Raw genomic sequence first — 16,879 nt, forward strand, 5'->3', positions numbered from 1 at the left:
AAATATGACATTTCCTGTGGTGATTATTGTTAGCATTATTATTCTATATGGCATGTTGTATGACCACTTCAATGTTTTATACTTAAATAATATACACACATCAATCAATTATAATCGTACAGCACACAATACACATATTTATTAGTGTTATTTCAGATACAGGCTATATTGTAGCCTATAATGCTATCACGGAATTTGTCACCATGCATTCTGAAAAACAATTCGGCAAAACACATTGTCTAAATTTCGTTGTGCAAGCAAGAGAGAGAGAGAAAAAAAAAACACAACTAAAAAGTTATAGCCTATCTGATCATTTTCCAATAAACATTATGTAATCGATAAAAGCTGGTTAGTTGTATTTGGCAGGATAAGGGCCCCTTAGAGTTGTCAATAGTGAAAGTAGTCATTGAGAGAGAGAGAGAGAGAGAGAGAGGAATTGTCATTTCTTTAGTGAGAATCAACAATAGAATTATCATGAGAAAGGACACTGGCCAGGACTCAAAGGTCGGAATTGGGATACACGCTTTTGATTCGGGACGAGGGCGTCTTAAGTGACCACCAAGAGTAGGAGAATTGTTTTGGGGCAAAGTGGAAAAAAGCAAACCTGTGGAGAAACCCACCGATCTATACTACAGTTGTTACTATTGATCAAATGTCACCTCTTTGAATGCACGCGCTTGAAAGTTACACTACTTATCGAGAATTATAAAAATAAAATAAAAACAGCATGTAACGCGTATCGTGTCATTTTATGCCGCTGCCTGTTTAAGCAACGATTTACATGGTATTGAAATGTAGAACTAAATAAACATTACGTATTTTCAAATGCCATTCTCTTTAGATTGTAATAACATATTAAAAACAACACGTTGAGCTGTTTAGAGTAATGTTACATAAAGTAACTAAATTACAGGACTAAAACTGTTTATTAAAGAACTTGTGATTTTTACATTGCACTCTCTCTCTCTCTCTCTCTCTCTCTCTCTCTCTCTCTCTCTCTCTCTCTCTCTCTCTCTCTCTCTCTCTCTTCACCTACTGTGTGTTACTGAGAGAGAGAGAGAGAGAGAGAGAGAGAGGAACAGAAACAGAGAATTTCATATATTAAGATTTTCCATATGCCTAAAATCTATACAGTGCTTTTTGGTTCAACTTTCTGTCGAGTCTATACTCCTAAAGATAATATCTGAAGAAGCATCTCTTATCATGTACTGCTCGTCTCAAAGTCAATAAATTAAAGCATCTATGTAACCTACATTGCGTTTGACTCTAACAGGAATTATTTCAATTCGTCCAGAAAAGGTAAAAAGAGGGAAGTGGTTGATTTTGCACTGTCTAGCTTTTGCACAGTTTTTCCTCGCATTCGGTTGCAATGTCTTGATTCCTCCTCGTGCACTCATCTCAAGATCTAGCATGATGGGACACAGGCTGTATATTCAGATGTTATTACGATATATAAAAGTCAAACTTAATTTATTGCGCTTAAAATGACTATACTTTATAACGATGTTACACGTGTTATGTTACATGCATGTGTTGCTAACCATTTTTAATTAGCAGTCTATATAAAAATGCAGATATAATCCAAATGGTTAACGTGCATGCAAAAAAATAGTCACATTTAATATTGCGCAGTGTTTTAATAGTTCCTGTATGTTTCTACACAGAAATTCAGAGGCTCAGCTCCACAATCAGATATAATATTTTTTTTTTTTTTTTTTTTTTTTTTTAAATAGAGCTGTTTATTTTTCTCAATTATTTGTCAATACATACAGAGTTTATGCAAAATGCGTATTGTTACAAGCCTGTATGCCTTTTAAAAGTAGCCTGCAATTTTCGGCATGTTTTAAGTTTGTTGTTCACAATACAGCAGACGTAGCCTACACTAAAATGTACCAATGTATTTTGCTTATTTAACATTTGCTATGACTAAGAGAGTTGCGTTTTATTAGTGTCCACATAAAGCCGCCTTTGTTTCACTTTAGCTTATTCTAAAAAAAAAAAATATATATATATAAACAGTGTTAATCCTGTCATGAGATGATTTTTTTTTAAATAAGAGGCAACTGAAAGTGTGACGAACTTGTCGGGTGTTTGTAAGCGCCCTAAACATCGCGTATTCGAGGTTAAAACTGCGCTATTTTATTTCATAAACATACACGTTTTGATTTCCAAATCTAAACTAGCGCGTCTCGCGAGCAAATAACACTGTGCAGCAGGGGCTGCGCGCGCGCGCCTATCCACTATTAACTTTCAGTGTCTTCCTTCTCATCCAACTCTTACTTTGTGCTGTACTTAATTCCATATTTTCAATTCCCGATCACTACTTTCCTCTTTCTCGTTCTCCATCTATCCCTCCATCCCTCCCTCCCTGCTCTATCTCCCTCCTCCCTCTCTCTCTCCTCGGCTCTCTGCTGAATCTTATTGATCCAGAAGGTGGCTAATTAGCCCTTCCCGTCGTGCCTGTGTAATGAAGCACATGCGCACTGAATTAATCACAGCCATTTTTTGCAGGAAACTAATTAGCAGGAATAAAGATCCAAAGAGTTTTTTTCTTTTCAATCATCAGATCTCACTTTCACCTCTTCCTCTCTCCCTCTAACACAAGACTCATCGCCTGCTTTGCATCCAAATTATTTTTATATTGCCTTTACAACTAATACTCCGGGTTTTTACTCTCCGCAACAACAATGATCTTTCTTTTACCATCATCCTAAACGCAAACTGACCAAAAGGGACTGCCTTGATGGGATCTTTAGCCAAAGCGTCTCAATACTGGATTAAAAAGCAAGGATCTCAAAGCGGCAGCCAAACATTGTAAGTTGTAACTTTGCTTTCTCTTTCTTTCTGTCTCTCTCTTAGCGTTACGATTATATTTAGTTTCAATAACAGACTAAAGCGATGGCTTTCGGGATTTCGCCGTATCAGCCCCGGCTTTGCCTTTTCTCCTAGCAGGATAAAGACCAGGCGATCGCAAGTTATTTTCATGCAAGTTCCTTTTATTTGCTGCCGTTTATTAGTATCGTTACCTGTGTTTACATCTGGCTTCGTCCTCGCTCTTCTCATGTCTGGAAGAAAAGAAAAGGGCAAGACAGCGATTCCTTTTTCCAAACAGTTGGATTTAAAACACACTTCTGCATGTTCATGTATTCACACGGGTCACAAAAGGACCGAATAGTGTCAAGAAAGAGGTTTTTGAGAGGGTGTCGATGTGCGAGGGTGGTGGGAGAGTAGCGGGAGCTCTGCGCGATCGTAGCCGGGAGAGGAGCGTCTTAGTCCAGCCTGCGAGTCCGTCCGCGTCCGCTGAGCGGGAAGCGTCGCCCGCTTTTTCCATTTTTACACCGATATGCTCGTTCGTCCTTTACTTTCATTTCCTCCCTCATTTAGCGAGCACAAATCCTCAATATTGCGCCCATCGATACTTTTTCGAGTCCCTTCTAGTGTGGATTTCTCCGCCCTTTGCTTTGCTGTGCATTTCAGTTCCTCTACTTTTCGCTTCTGTCACTTTCACCGTCTTTTCTCGTTTTATTTTTCATTCCAAGCGACGTTAAAGTTGTTCTTTGCTGCTTCCCAGTCGGAGTCACATGCAAATCGATAGGCATGTGTGTGAAGTGCGTGTGAGTGTTTAGGGGAGTGTGTTTGGTATAGACGGAGCCCCGGGTCTCAGGAGCGGATCAGCCGGAGCTCAGAGCCCGAAGAGCCGCGCGACACACACAGCGATTACGGCGAATGACTTAAAACGAGAAACCCACTCATACGGCGTCAATTTGTATATCTAAAAATCAAAACAATGAGATGAAATATAATCTCAACTACAGAGACAACGAGAACGAAATCAGTAGGCTAGCTATTACATTTTACAACTTGCGTACGTTCTCCTGAGGGAGAAAAATTCGACGAAAAAGACTATTCAAATTATGAACATCGCCAAACAACTTCGGGTCGCTTAGCTCGAACTAGCTTAGACTATTGAGGTGAAATTGCCCCACAAATAGCCTAGCTAGACGAGGGGCTCGAATTTTAATAAAGCTAAAACTTAAAGAAGACCACAGGTGTAGGCTAGTATGAATAAAAAAATAAAAAATAAAAAAAAATAAAAAAAAGGAGATGGGGACCTCATAAGTGGCGTGAACGAAGAGCTATTGAGAGATAGATAATCCTTCAAAGGTATACTGACAAGAACAAACTGAAATGTGGATCCATAACAATGATATAATGTAGCCCACAGTGAGACAGAAAACGAGAAAACAGAAGAGATGCAATGGAAGGACAGACAGACCCAGAGCTGACTGACTGTTTGCAAGTTGCTCATGGATGTGCAGGGTTGGGGAAGAAAGAGAGGGGGAGGTTGAGAGACTTGGGGTCAGACGGCAAGAAACAAGGGAGCAGGGGTCACCGAGTGAGTGGAAGAAAGATAAAAAAGAAAGAGAAGGGAAAAACCCAACATTACCAATCCAGCGAAGAGTGGGAAAAGAGTGGGGTGGGTTATGTTTTGGGGTCAAACAATACACAGAGATTGTGGGGGTTAGAAAGACTATAAAAATGCACCTCAAGTTTGACCATCAAAAGAGCAGCCGAAAAGAGAGCGTGTTTGAAAAAGTCCTTAGTTTGAAGTAATTTTTTTGATTTTTTTGGGGAGAAACAGAGATAGTGCTCATGAAGGAAGGCATGCATGCAAAAAGAGTTGAGAGGATAGACGGGGTCAAATAGCCACGGGCCATATCGAAGGAATCAGGGAAGAGGTCAGAAAAACACAAATCCCAAGACCTTTTTATCCTTCCCGACGTGTCGTAACAAGAGGAACCAGAAGCTAAAGCAGGGACGACACACACTTAGGTGTGTAGGTGTCTGGAAAGTGTATTTATTCAGTTTGGTCTATATATATATTTATATGTTTTTTCGTTTGTTTGTTTTTTTTACAAGAAAGAAGTATTACAACAGAATTGCAGAAATCTGTGTGTGTGAGGGAGAATTGGCAGGCAGAGCCATTGTGTGATTTCGTTATTATATTTTAGTATTTTCCCTTTTCTTAACCGTTTAAAAAGGGGCATAGTGAGCAACCCAGTTTTTCTGTTTATAGGAGAGAGAATGAGGGAGGGATGGAGGGAGGAACAGGAAAGATAAGTCAGGGGTTTAATGTCTCTCGGCTGCCTAGTAGAGGGGGAGCAATAATTACAAGCGTCACACAAAAAATATATATAGTATAATTCAGATGCTGTGCGTGGACTCTCACTCGTTCTAGCTCTCCCTTACTCCCCCCCCCCCCCCCCTCTCTCTCTCTCTCTCTGTGCTCTGAGCTCTGGCTTTCACCATGACAAAACAAAGACAGCAGGCAAGGTCTTTGCCATCTCACTCACTCTTCAAAAACTCATGGATAGGCTATTCAGGGCTAATCCTTTTGCGGACAGTGATTTTGATGGCAGTTGACTCATTTGTAGGAAGTCATATTGTTGCAGTATTTGTTGTCTGTCTTGCCTTTTGTGTTTCACATGGTCGTGAAACACTTAAACACGAAGCATTTAGTAACTATCTCTCTCGCATTTTGTAAAGCATAGAATAACCATATCCAAGCAGTGTAAACCGACGCTGTGTTGTGTGTATGTGCTTAACACTGTGTTATTATAGGCTATGAACAGATTTGTGTGCTTGTTGGGCTGCTGTAAGGATAGTCGCTGTGTTACAGAAAATGTCTGACTGAGTTGTGCATATGTTTGCATTGTGGTTTGGCAGAACGTTTGCATTGTCTCGAAATTCTTTTAGATTTTACTAAAAACCTACAGAAAAATATAATCCATCTTTTTGTACCTGATTTGAAACAGACAATTCAGGCTTTTGAAAATAATAAACTTCCAACCGTTATATACAGTGTGAACACAGACTGTTTGATTTTTAACCTTAGTTTATACACATGTGTCTCAGATTATTGTATGTTTAATTTAGCTTTCGGTATAGATGTAAAATGTAGACATTGTGTTGAATGATAAAATGTTTTTGATTTACTCAGGGAACTACTCAATTAAGATAATGTTTTCTTAATTATAGTTTATCAATAATGTATTAAAAATCTGAATTTATGTTAGCATAGAACTATTTAATTGTATTACAATTCATTTATAACTATATTATTATTTTTATTCCTGTTGTGCTTGCTATTTTGAAGAATGTTGTTCAATTATAATTTTGTAGGATTTTCATATGATACTGTCGCTTAGTGAAAATGCTTGTTCAGCAATAGATTCGCTATACTTGCTTTCTTTTTTTTTTCCTGAGGCTTTATTTTCTCTTTGCTTCCTCTTACAACAGCAATCGTATATATTGCCAAGTGTACTCGTCCTGGTCATGTATTGTGCATAAATTGGAGATGCTGCTATGACGAGACGGCTTGCCGAGTGGCATTTGAGTGTGCATGGATGTCGTTGTGGAGATATAGGGCAGGGGGAGACTGTGCTTTCCTCTTTACCCCTCCCTATTCTCTCTCTCTCTCTTTTGCTGGCACCCTTAGGGAAAGCCTCAGTGATGTCCTCAGTGGTAGAGGGCCCTCTTTGGGTCAACATCATGACAGGCCGCCTTTGAGTATGCTGTATGATAATAACAGTATAACATTTAATAACATTAAACGTGTATACATTGTATGCAGATTTATTTTGTATTCACTTGTACTATTAAATATACATTATGCATTAAAAGTAATATTTATTTTATAGTGTGTGTTATATTTTATATTTGACAATATAAAATATCATAATCAGCAGCAAATTTTAAATACATTGTAAATTATATAAATAGTATGTGTATGTATATGTGTAAATATACATATATATGTATCTCTGTGTGTGTGTGTGTGTGTGTGTGTGTGTGTGTGTGTGTGTGTGTGTGTGTGTGTGTGTGTGTGTGTGTGTGTGTTAACACTCACAGTGCTCTCAGATACAGTCTAATGTGAAGGTGAAAGCAGTGTGTGCATGTGTGTGTGTGGAGAGGAGCCGATCTCTGTCACGAGTTTTCCATTAATCCAGTCGTGCCGAGGAGGAGCGCAGAGAAAGCCCAGCCACCTCCATTTGCTGTAGGGCTTGGATTGTGTGTGTGTAAATTAGGTTAGCAGGAGCACTGGGTCTGATTACACATGATGGTTTTGAATATGCAAGCCTGTGCAGTCAGGACCAGTTCTTCCAGTCGTCCCATAATGAGGGGGAGGACAATAGCGTACGTGTCAGTGCTATCATTAAACCACAGACCGGGGGTAGGCTGAGCGTTGGTGGGGAGGATGGTCCGTGTGTGTGTGTGTGTGTTTGGGGGGGGGGGGGGGGGGGATAGTTAGGTACGCTACCTGTGTAAACTCAGCTTTGCACAAGCTCAGCTCAAGCCACGGTTTCACCTTTCAGACGGTTGCATTGACTGTCTGCATGTTCCTTTCTGCTTCCTCTTTTTTTCCCTCCTCTTTTTTTTTTTTTTGTTGTTGCTGTTTTCGTTTATTTGTTCCCAGTAAAGTTGGCAGAAACGTCTGTGGCTTGCTGTTTCACAATACGTTATCATGTTGACTGTCTCCAAATCATTGTGGTGGAGATTTATGAGAGTGTGTGTGTGTGTGTGTGTGTGTATGTGCACACATGATCTCATCTGCCTATTATTTAATGATTGATATATATATATATATATGTATACACACACACACAGTATGTATGTGTATAAAGATGTTATTTTTATATCTTTTTTATTTATAGATCTTTTTTTTTAACCTAAACACTCTTTTGTGCATATACACACTCATGCACATTATACATGTTATAACAGCATGATTAAACTACCCCATCCAAACTGCTAAATAAAATGTTTTTATTTTTGCTTTGAAAGGAAAAAATGAGTGATATAGAACAGAAAGAGAGAAGCAGAGGTCCTCACCTGATCTACAGTAGTAGATCCTGAGCTGTTTATAGACAGGGTCAGCCCTGAAAAGGAGACATTTGTATGTGTGTGTGTGTGGAACGGGGACAGGAATTCCTCTTTTATTGCGAGAAGCTGCTTTTGCACATTTTCCGTCAGTCAGGGAATATTTTGGGAGACAAACGTAGCCTTCAGCATTTGTCATTCACAGCTAATGTCATGAGGACCCACAATGCCTGCATTTCACAAACTCATGCGAAGCAAAATGGCTAATTTATGAAAAACCAGACAACAGAATGGAGCCATTTTTTTGTGTATATACTGTGAAACTGTCAAATAGGAACTGAAGAAACTAATTTGATATTTGCGTAAATATATGATAGGTTCCAAGCAGATGTTATCTCAGGCTGTTTTTGCAGTGGTACACCCCCAAATGTGTCGTGTGTGTGTGTGTGTTTGTGAGGTTGAATTCTAGCATAGTAGCATGGCTGTACAGGCGGCAGTGTTGTGGAGGCTAGCGGGAGTCAGGGCTAGTTTTGAAAGGCAGCTCCATGTTCTCCGCCATAAAGATGGACCAGCTCTTCACCCCTCCTCTTCGCTGCACCCCGGAGCCCAGCGTCCGGCCCTCCGCGCTGTCTCTTATCATCACAAAGAGGCAGAATGCATAAAACATGGAGGACACACAGACACTGGCAGCCCAGGTCCCCTTTCTCTCAATGCAGAAACAAAGCGTGAGGTCCTGTGGCCTGTGACTTCTCTCTCTCTTTCACTCTCATTCCCTCTTTTATTTTTCGTTCCCTTTCACGCGTTTTTTTTTTTTTTTTTTATAAGTGTGCACATTTATTTTTGTGTAAGTGCATTCATGCAAGTGTCTTACAAGTGTCATTTTCAAATGAAAAGTCCTCTTCATGCACACGGTAGAGAATGATCTAGTTTTCATCAAACATTTTTTAGAGATTACAAATGTTTTAGATAAATATAGATATATGTATAGTATAGATGCATAAATATAGATTTTTTAGATAAATATAGATGCATATACATGTATGATATTTACATATTTACTCTTTAAATATAATATATACGATTCTTTATATATATATACACACACACAAACTTGTATATATATATATATATATATATATATATATATATATACACACACACACATATATATATATATATATATATATATATATAGGCTACACAAAAAAAATACATTCAGACACACATTAAACGCATTAATATAAATAAAATAAGATTTTTTAATACAATCTAGATCTATATAAATAAAACATTTAATATGTATGTGTCTGTGTGTGTATATACAATGCAAAATGTTATAATATTCAAAAACTCTGTTGTAATGTCTGTTTTTATGATATGATATTAATATGATTTGTCGATTGTGTTGGTGTGAGAAGCAGACTTATCAGTCATGCTGATCGGGGCCCTGAGAGCGTCTGCAGGTGCCATTTTCCAGCGCATTTTACGCTTAGCATAACATGTGATACAGCCAGTGTTAGCCTCGGCTAGATTAGCACCATGACATGAAAACAGACCTGGATTGAGTGTGTGTGTGTATCGGTCAAGGAGTGTCGCTGTATCATGCTCTGTCTCTCGATTTCGCGGCTGAGTAATATCACAGAAAGCAGTCATTTGTTGCATTACTGCTGCATTTCTAAAGAATATATTTGTGAGTTTTGGCAGCTATACAGTTTATTGCAATTCAAAGCTTTCCCATTTAAATGCGATTATTCTCAGCAAGTTATTCCTTATTTTGAATCATATGAATTAAAAAAAAAAAATCCTGTTTAGGCTGCATGCTGCTCAGCAGTGGTGCGAAATAGATTTTTATGAAACGTACAGCACTTTTTTTTTCCATGAGTGACAAATCGGCGAGCGAGCTTAGATCATGTGCCGCATGTGCTGTCAGAAACGCGGGCCGTTTCTGTGCATGCGAGTGAGTGATCGACAGCACGCGTGCGTGCGTGTGTGTAGTGTGTGAGGGCTGCAGGAATGCTGAGTGGGAACGGGTGAAGCCCGACAGGCCGATGGCACTTCCTCTCTGTGTACGGCACAGCTTATCCTCCTCAGGATTAAAGACAGCAGAAAAGAAAAGAGCGATGGCAGGAGCCCCCCTCTCTCTCTTTCTCTCTCTCTCGCGCGCCCTCCTCTCTCCCTTTTTCCGTGTTTGGAGAAGAAGAAAAAAAAAAACCTCAAACAAAAAGCGTGATTCATTTGCAAATGTGCAGCAGCCCATACGGGTCCCCCATGGTGCACTGGGAGAGGAGGAGCGGAGAGAGCGAGGATGAGAGGAAATAAAGGTATAGTAGAGTCATTCGATTCTGTCTTTGTGGCGTTGAGGCCTAGCTCTACCCGTCAGGCTGGTCGGAGTCTTGAATCCATTAGTTTGGTCTGAAACGGCGCGGCTATTACAAACTGTCCCACGTATCGTTGAGTGTTTACGTGTGTGTTTCTGCACGTGTGAGCGGGGTGTTCGTGGCTTCGATTTTGTGTATGTTTGTAGCACTGAAGGGGTTAAGAGGCAAAGAGATACCCCTTTGTCTCGGCGGCCCTCTTTGTCATTGTTGCGCTGGAATTGAGCTCGCTGCACCTCACTTGACCACAGCAAAGCAATAAAATGGCCCCTAAGTGCTACAGGCTCCGTGTTCATCTAACAGCACCTCTCCTCTGGGCTTTCACCTCCCTCTCTCTCTCTCTCTCTCTCTCTCTCTCTCTCTCTCTCTCTCTCTCTCTCTCTCTCTCTCTCACATACACACTCACTCACACACACACACACACACACACACACACACACACACACACACACAGAGACGTGCAGGATTTAAAACCATATGTGTTACATCAGTTTCCAGTGTCATTTTTTTTTTTTTTTTTGAAAACAGGAAAATTTTATTCTCAAAATATACACTGCATCATCAAATTCATAAACTGTCAGTGTCAGTGATTGGATGCTATTAGTAGGCCTATATCTTTATTTTTTATTCCACACTTTTTTTTTTTAATCAGTTTATTTATATATATATTTTTATATAATTTATTTTTTTGCAATAATTATATGTAGGCCTATATATAGATATATGTAATGCACATACACATAATTATTATCTTTGTTATATTATAAATAATTTTAAGGACACTGAACAATATGCTGAAATTAAGGGGGCCTTTTATTGTCTGTATTTATATTATCTGATTTATAATTGCTAAATAATCGAATGTAAATAATTGAAATATAACTCAGTTTAAAAAACAATGCATTTATGATATTTTTAATTTTTTTATTTATGCAGCAAAAGTAATCGTGTTTTGTCTATGCTAGTTGTTTGACATGTTTTATATATATATATATATATATTAAAAATTTTTTTAAAGTGATACTGTGATTGTGTGCCTGTGTTAAATTTGTGTGTGTGTGTGTGTGTGAGAGAGAGAGAGAGAGGATCAAGGCCAGTGTCTGGTAGAGTGAGCAGACAGATCACATTCGTCTCTGATGGCAGCCATTTTGGTGCCATTTCAAATATTTCTATGAGGAAATAAATTTAGGATTCAGTTCTGCTTTACTTTATATAACGCATTATTTATGAAACCACAGTCTCAGACTGACAATGTAATATTGTTAAATGATTCTAAGAATCACTGTTATATGTAAATGTTATTTTGTTCAGGCTTTTAATTTAGTACTTTTGCATCATTTTAGAAGCTTATTTACAAGTTGTAAATAAGCTGTATAAGCTTTTTTTCTTTCTTTTTTTTAATAAAAGAAAAATATGACAGCAGTGCACAAATATCAGTGTCTGTGTCTTGGCGTTTAGAATAAGTAGTGTTGTTTTCAATAGTAATGATGATTGTTTACTTCGCAGAATTCTTTTCCTCCCAGACATTATAATTAAATGTTGGGAGGAAAAAAAAGCTGTCTCTCCTTGTCGCCTTCCTATCACATAGGTATTTAATGAGACATGAGAGGTGCGGTGTGATTGGTTTATTGGCACGAGGAGTCCTGTGAGAGGTCAGCTCATTGGCTGAGGTGTTTAATTGGTACTGTTGGACACCCCTCCACCCCCTCTTGGGTGTAACTTGTTTTTGCCAGGTGCACTGCACTCTCTATTAAGTGTTACATAGGACCACAATTAAATCAGGCCTGAGTGAAGTCGTACTATTGCTGTCTGTCCCTCTGAGGACGGGGCGTCTGGTTACTCGTCCGTTACCTACATGTGCACACACGCACACACACAATCCCTGTATCTGCACTGCTAAACACTTGTTTTATTCCTTTTGTGCATTTTAAGAATCTTGAGTTAAATTGATTTAATCAAAGGAGCTGTGTGACTGTTGGACACACGTATAAAACACACCAAGGACAGAAGGCGACAGTGTGTGGAACGAGACTTGAGACCCTTCTGTTGTTTCCGTTGAATCGACCTTGCGTCCTTAGGTTGTAACATATTCGAGCCGCTCCTCACCCTGATTAAAATTTGGGGGACTGGATGAGTGGGTTTGGGGTGTGATCGTGTCACTGGGGATTCCTCAAGGCCAGACAGCCACAATAGATCGGTGACCCCCACACCGTGACGTCACACATGCTGTCTGCCGTTCTGTCATGTGTCAGCCAGAGGCCGACCTTCTGTGACACACATCCTCTATCAGCTGTGTTCAATTTTTAAAGTCAACATAATTGACAACTATATTATGTTTTTTTCATGCACATTCCTTGTATTATTGTGAACAATTAATCCGTGCATGTAATTAAAAAACAAGTGAGTACCTTAACTAATACTAAAATACTGTATTTCTAATTTTTAAATGTAGTGACTTGCTATTTCCCCCCAAAAAAACTTTTCTACCTAGTCACATTTTATACACGTGTTTTGGTCTCATGGAGCCTTATCTCTCAGCTGTTTCTCACCTAATTTAAAGAATACCTTATTTTTGTGGTTGATTTGTTTTATCTTTGTATTTTTTTTCTCTCTCTAAAGCTGAGTGAACTAACCGGACAGCAAATAAGTGAGAGAGCGGGAGAGAGAAAGAGAGAGGAGTGTAGGGGGGGTCATGCAGAGGTGAAAGACAGGCTTGGCGCTCACATGAAACATTTATGGATCAGTTACTTTGTCAAGTGCCAGTCTTTTGTTCCTTTTTTTTTTTCTGTCCCTTTTTTTTCTGTGCTTTGTGACGAGTTTGTAACTATACACATAAGCGAGATTACATTCTCCCCCCTTGTTTCTCTCACTGTAGTTTAACCTGATGGCTGTTTAAAGGTAGACTGGATGACACAAGTTGAGGATCGCGATGGCTTGCGGTTGCTGGAAATACACATCAAAAGCTAATTTGTTCAGTGGTATGTAAATATTAATGTCTCAAGCTGGTAATGACAGACGTGCTGTCTGGGAAAATGACACTCGTGTGACAGAGCGTCAGAATTTGTCAGAAGTCCAAATCACATACAGTATATTGAGTCATGTTGCATGTAAAAATATCTGTCTGCTAAATTCAAGATTGGCTTCTTCTCATAGAAAAGAAGAAATGTTAATGAGGTCTATTTAATAACTCAGTTGTTTCTCAGATCCAGATTAAGTGGAGATCAAATTTTTGCTTAAGTTTCCTGATCCTCAGATGTTTCTCCTGAGAAAAAGAATGATCTAGAATTTCAGAAAAGATCTTAATGTCACACACTGTGCCAAGATACCACCGTCTGCAATTAAAGCCAAAGATTTCACCATGAGCTCAAACATTTCACATCAACTTGATCCCAGAACTAATTGCTTGAGCTATGCTATTCACTAATTGCATAGCTTTGTTCTAACTTTATGTCAACAATTGTCTATCACTCTATTTTTCCTAAGGAATTTTAGAAGAAACGTCTGAGAAAAAGTTGCTACTTCAATAAAGAATAACTGAAAACTCCACAGAGAGTATCCCAAGCTCTGAAAGACCAATACAATTTATCAGAGTCCAATGAGTGTTAGTTTTAGGCAGGGAGAAGAACTGCTAGCAGTCGCTGCTGCGAGGGCCAGCTGTGTGTGTTTTTCTGAGTGTTCTGTAGCTTATCTCCGCTCTGGTGTGGGTATCTCCCGATGGTGACTTTCATTGTGTTTACAGTGGATGGGACGGAGGGGTGGAGGGTGCACAGACACTCGTTTCATCACTTCCTTCCTCCACTCCGATTTTATGAATCGATCTGTCATAACAACTGCTAGAGACGTGGAGGAAACTGAAAGAGAGAGAGGGAGAAGGGGGGAGGCTCATGGAAAGGAAAGAATTGTTGCATGTTGTACAGAAAGAGAACAATAGCAGCCATCCCAAGGCTAGATGAGGTGATCACGGAGCAGTTACAGGGAAGAGGTCTTGTGTTATTTTTATTTCTCAACTCCATCTGTGGGACCGGGAGCTCATACTATCACGGTCTGAGCTGCCTGAAAGAAAACGGATTAAAACATCCCGAGAACACTATGTGTGTGCCTGCCTGTTTTTGTCAGGGCTCATTTCATAGGGTCGAAACGCTCTCATGACATAAGCAGAGAAACAGGAAGCCTGGTTGCCATCTTTCACAATCTCCTTTGAAACAGGAACTGAGAGCAGGCCAAGCCGTGGCCCCTCGCTGCTAGCAGATGGGTGCCAACCTGTTGAAGGCAACGGGCACGGGGGTAGGAGAGCCACAGAGGGGGCTCCCCCCTGGGACCCCTTTCCCTCTCCTGGAGGGTGCGGAGGTGTGGTCACCGTCTGTTTTGGGCATGGTTCGTGATGGTGTGTTTAGCACTTGCCAGCGAGAGCATTTATATGCAAATGCTAAACAAGCATTGGTGAGACTAATTATGGCAGATCCCATTGAGTGCGTGCCAGCCCAGAGAGAGGAAGGGAGGTCCTACAAGCTGGGGTAGACTTGCCCTACTTGTTTACTCATTGTCTTTCTTTATTAGCCCCTCATTGACACTCCTCCTCAACATCAAGGGGGGTCTGTTTGCAGGGGCATCTCCTTTCTACATGGAACTGACTCCAGGACTTGGTGTACATGAGAATCGCAAGCCAGCTTGTGTTCCTCAGTTCTTGTTCTCTATCAGGGCAGTGGACCAGTTTAAGGAGATCAGATTAGATTTTGGAATATGGTGGATGGTTGCTTGTCCACAGTGGTCTACCAACTCTAACTAGATTGATCTATATGATCTACAAGGTTGAAACGGGTCCACTACCTGGGATCTCAGCTGATCAACTATTTAGAACAAGTTCAACCAGCTAGAAACCAATAAAATTGTCTTGCCACTAAAGGCTCTGATAAACTCACGGCAAAGTTCTTTTTCTTTCTTTGCTTTAGGGTAAAAAGAAGTTTGAAATATGTGCGCATCGATATATTGTTAGCAAACATCCTGATGCCGCCCACTCTGCTGAGAGTTAATAACATATTCTCTCCATAACAAAATAAACAAAACAAAAATGAAAGCAGTGAGAAAACAGCAGTTAAGAAAGCATCTGATCGTAGCGATTGCTTTCACTCATGGATGTCTGACCTAAAAAAAAAACCTGACCTCGACGGACTTAATAGAGAAAATGAACTGGAGAAGAGGGCTAGAGCGCACCTAGCTATTACGTAATCTCCACAGACCAATAGTAGTTCGGAGGTTTTTACCAGCCAGAGCAAACTTTCCCGAAGTCCCGAAACAAACTTCAAACAAACTTAGTTTTGGACTGATTTTGTTCGAAATTACATCACTCCAGTTCGTTCTTCGATTTCACTATATAAGTATATCGGGCCCTTTACAGGTCACCAAGTTACTGTTGCTAGTAGTCATTGGTAGTTGCATTTGCATGAAGGTGAACTTTGTCAAACTTTGTCACAGATGTCAGCTGAAATTGCCATTTCTCATTGAATATAACAAATTTACAGTTGATGTCTTGCACTGCCTGTATGAACACATAAATCTAGTTACCATCTGAAGCTGGTGTTAGCTGGATTTTCCAAAAGGGGGGATAAAACCTCTTAACACATGCCCTCCTACTAAGGATACTCTAACTAATTACTTGTGGTGCTCAAAAATGCATTTAGGTCAGCTTTTTTAATCACATGCAAATTTATGAGTGGAAGAGAGGGAAATATTAACTTACTGAGTCAGTGGCTCGCATTGACTGCGGACAGGGGCGGTATAAATTTGACTCTACAGTATCCCTGCAGTGCTGCCAGAGAACATAGCCACACTTACTAACTTACAGTCCAGACACAAGCATTAGAGGCCAAGAATGAGCCAGATATGCAACAACACAATATTTCACCATTTAAAAAACCTGGCAGCACATTATTTTTAGGTGTTTGCCACAACATTGAATTTGAATTTATCATGTCGTACAGATTAGATTGTGCTGCTCCAAATGTTTACAGACAACAGCAGATCTCATATCAGCCACACTTAAGTACGAACAGGCTTTTGTTGATTGAAAAGTGCCCCTCTCTTGCAGAAATGACAACGGTGCTGGAAGCAATTAGCTCTGATGGAATTATGGCAGAAGCAGGCAACTCTTCAAGAGAGACAAGAGGGCAGGCGATACCTCCATTTTGAGCAGAAATGTTTTGAGGTGGAGGAAATGAATTTTGACAGTGTTTGAGACTAGCCAGATCCCTGAATTTGGGTTTGACCTCGGTGAATATAAATCAACTGGATAAGCTTTGCTCTGGTCTGCTTTCCAGCTCTTTCTTAGACTAGCTCATCCCTCAGTACTTGTTTCTCCTGCAGTTAAATCTAATTGTTGTGGTGCCTCTTTAGTTATCCTTACTGTGGGCTTAGGTGAGACACTATAGCTCTATTCCACAACCTAGTGAGCTGCCTATCTAGACAACATTCCAAGGGATCAATCATAGGCTCACTGCCAATGCGGCAGCTGACCCAGAAAGGTAGGCAGCAACATTATGCTGCCTTCTATGATGCTTGTTTCATCCAAATTTTAAAACAGCATCAAGATTGTTGACTGTCAAGAGAAATGTCAATGATATACTCAA

General features: G+C 39.8%; 1 protein-coding gene across 3 annotated transcripts in view; it reads left to right on the forward strand.

Moving 5' to 3' along the window:
* zfhx3b (zinc finger homeobox 3b) overlaps nucleotides 1-16,879 on the forward strand; it is a 225,595-nt gene that overhangs the window by 79,661 nt on the left and 129,055 nt on the right. For 2 of the 3 annotated variants that reach the window (XM_084403784.1, XM_084403786.1), the window contains exon 1: nucleotides 2,491-2,814. The exons of the other annotated variant lie outside the window; for it this stretch is intronic. The gene's annotated coding sequence lies outside the window, so the exon portion shown is untranslated. Of the gene's footprint in view, nucleotides 1-2,490; nucleotides 2,815-16,879 lie in introns of those variants that run through there. 3 annotated transcript variants of the gene reach the window in all.

This window comes from Rutilus rutilus (genome assembly GCF_951802725.1).
Source record: "Rutilus rutilus genome assembly, chromosome: 3".
NCBI lineage: Eukaryota > Metazoa > Chordata > Actinopteri > Cypriniformes > Leuciscidae > Rutilus > Rutilus rutilus.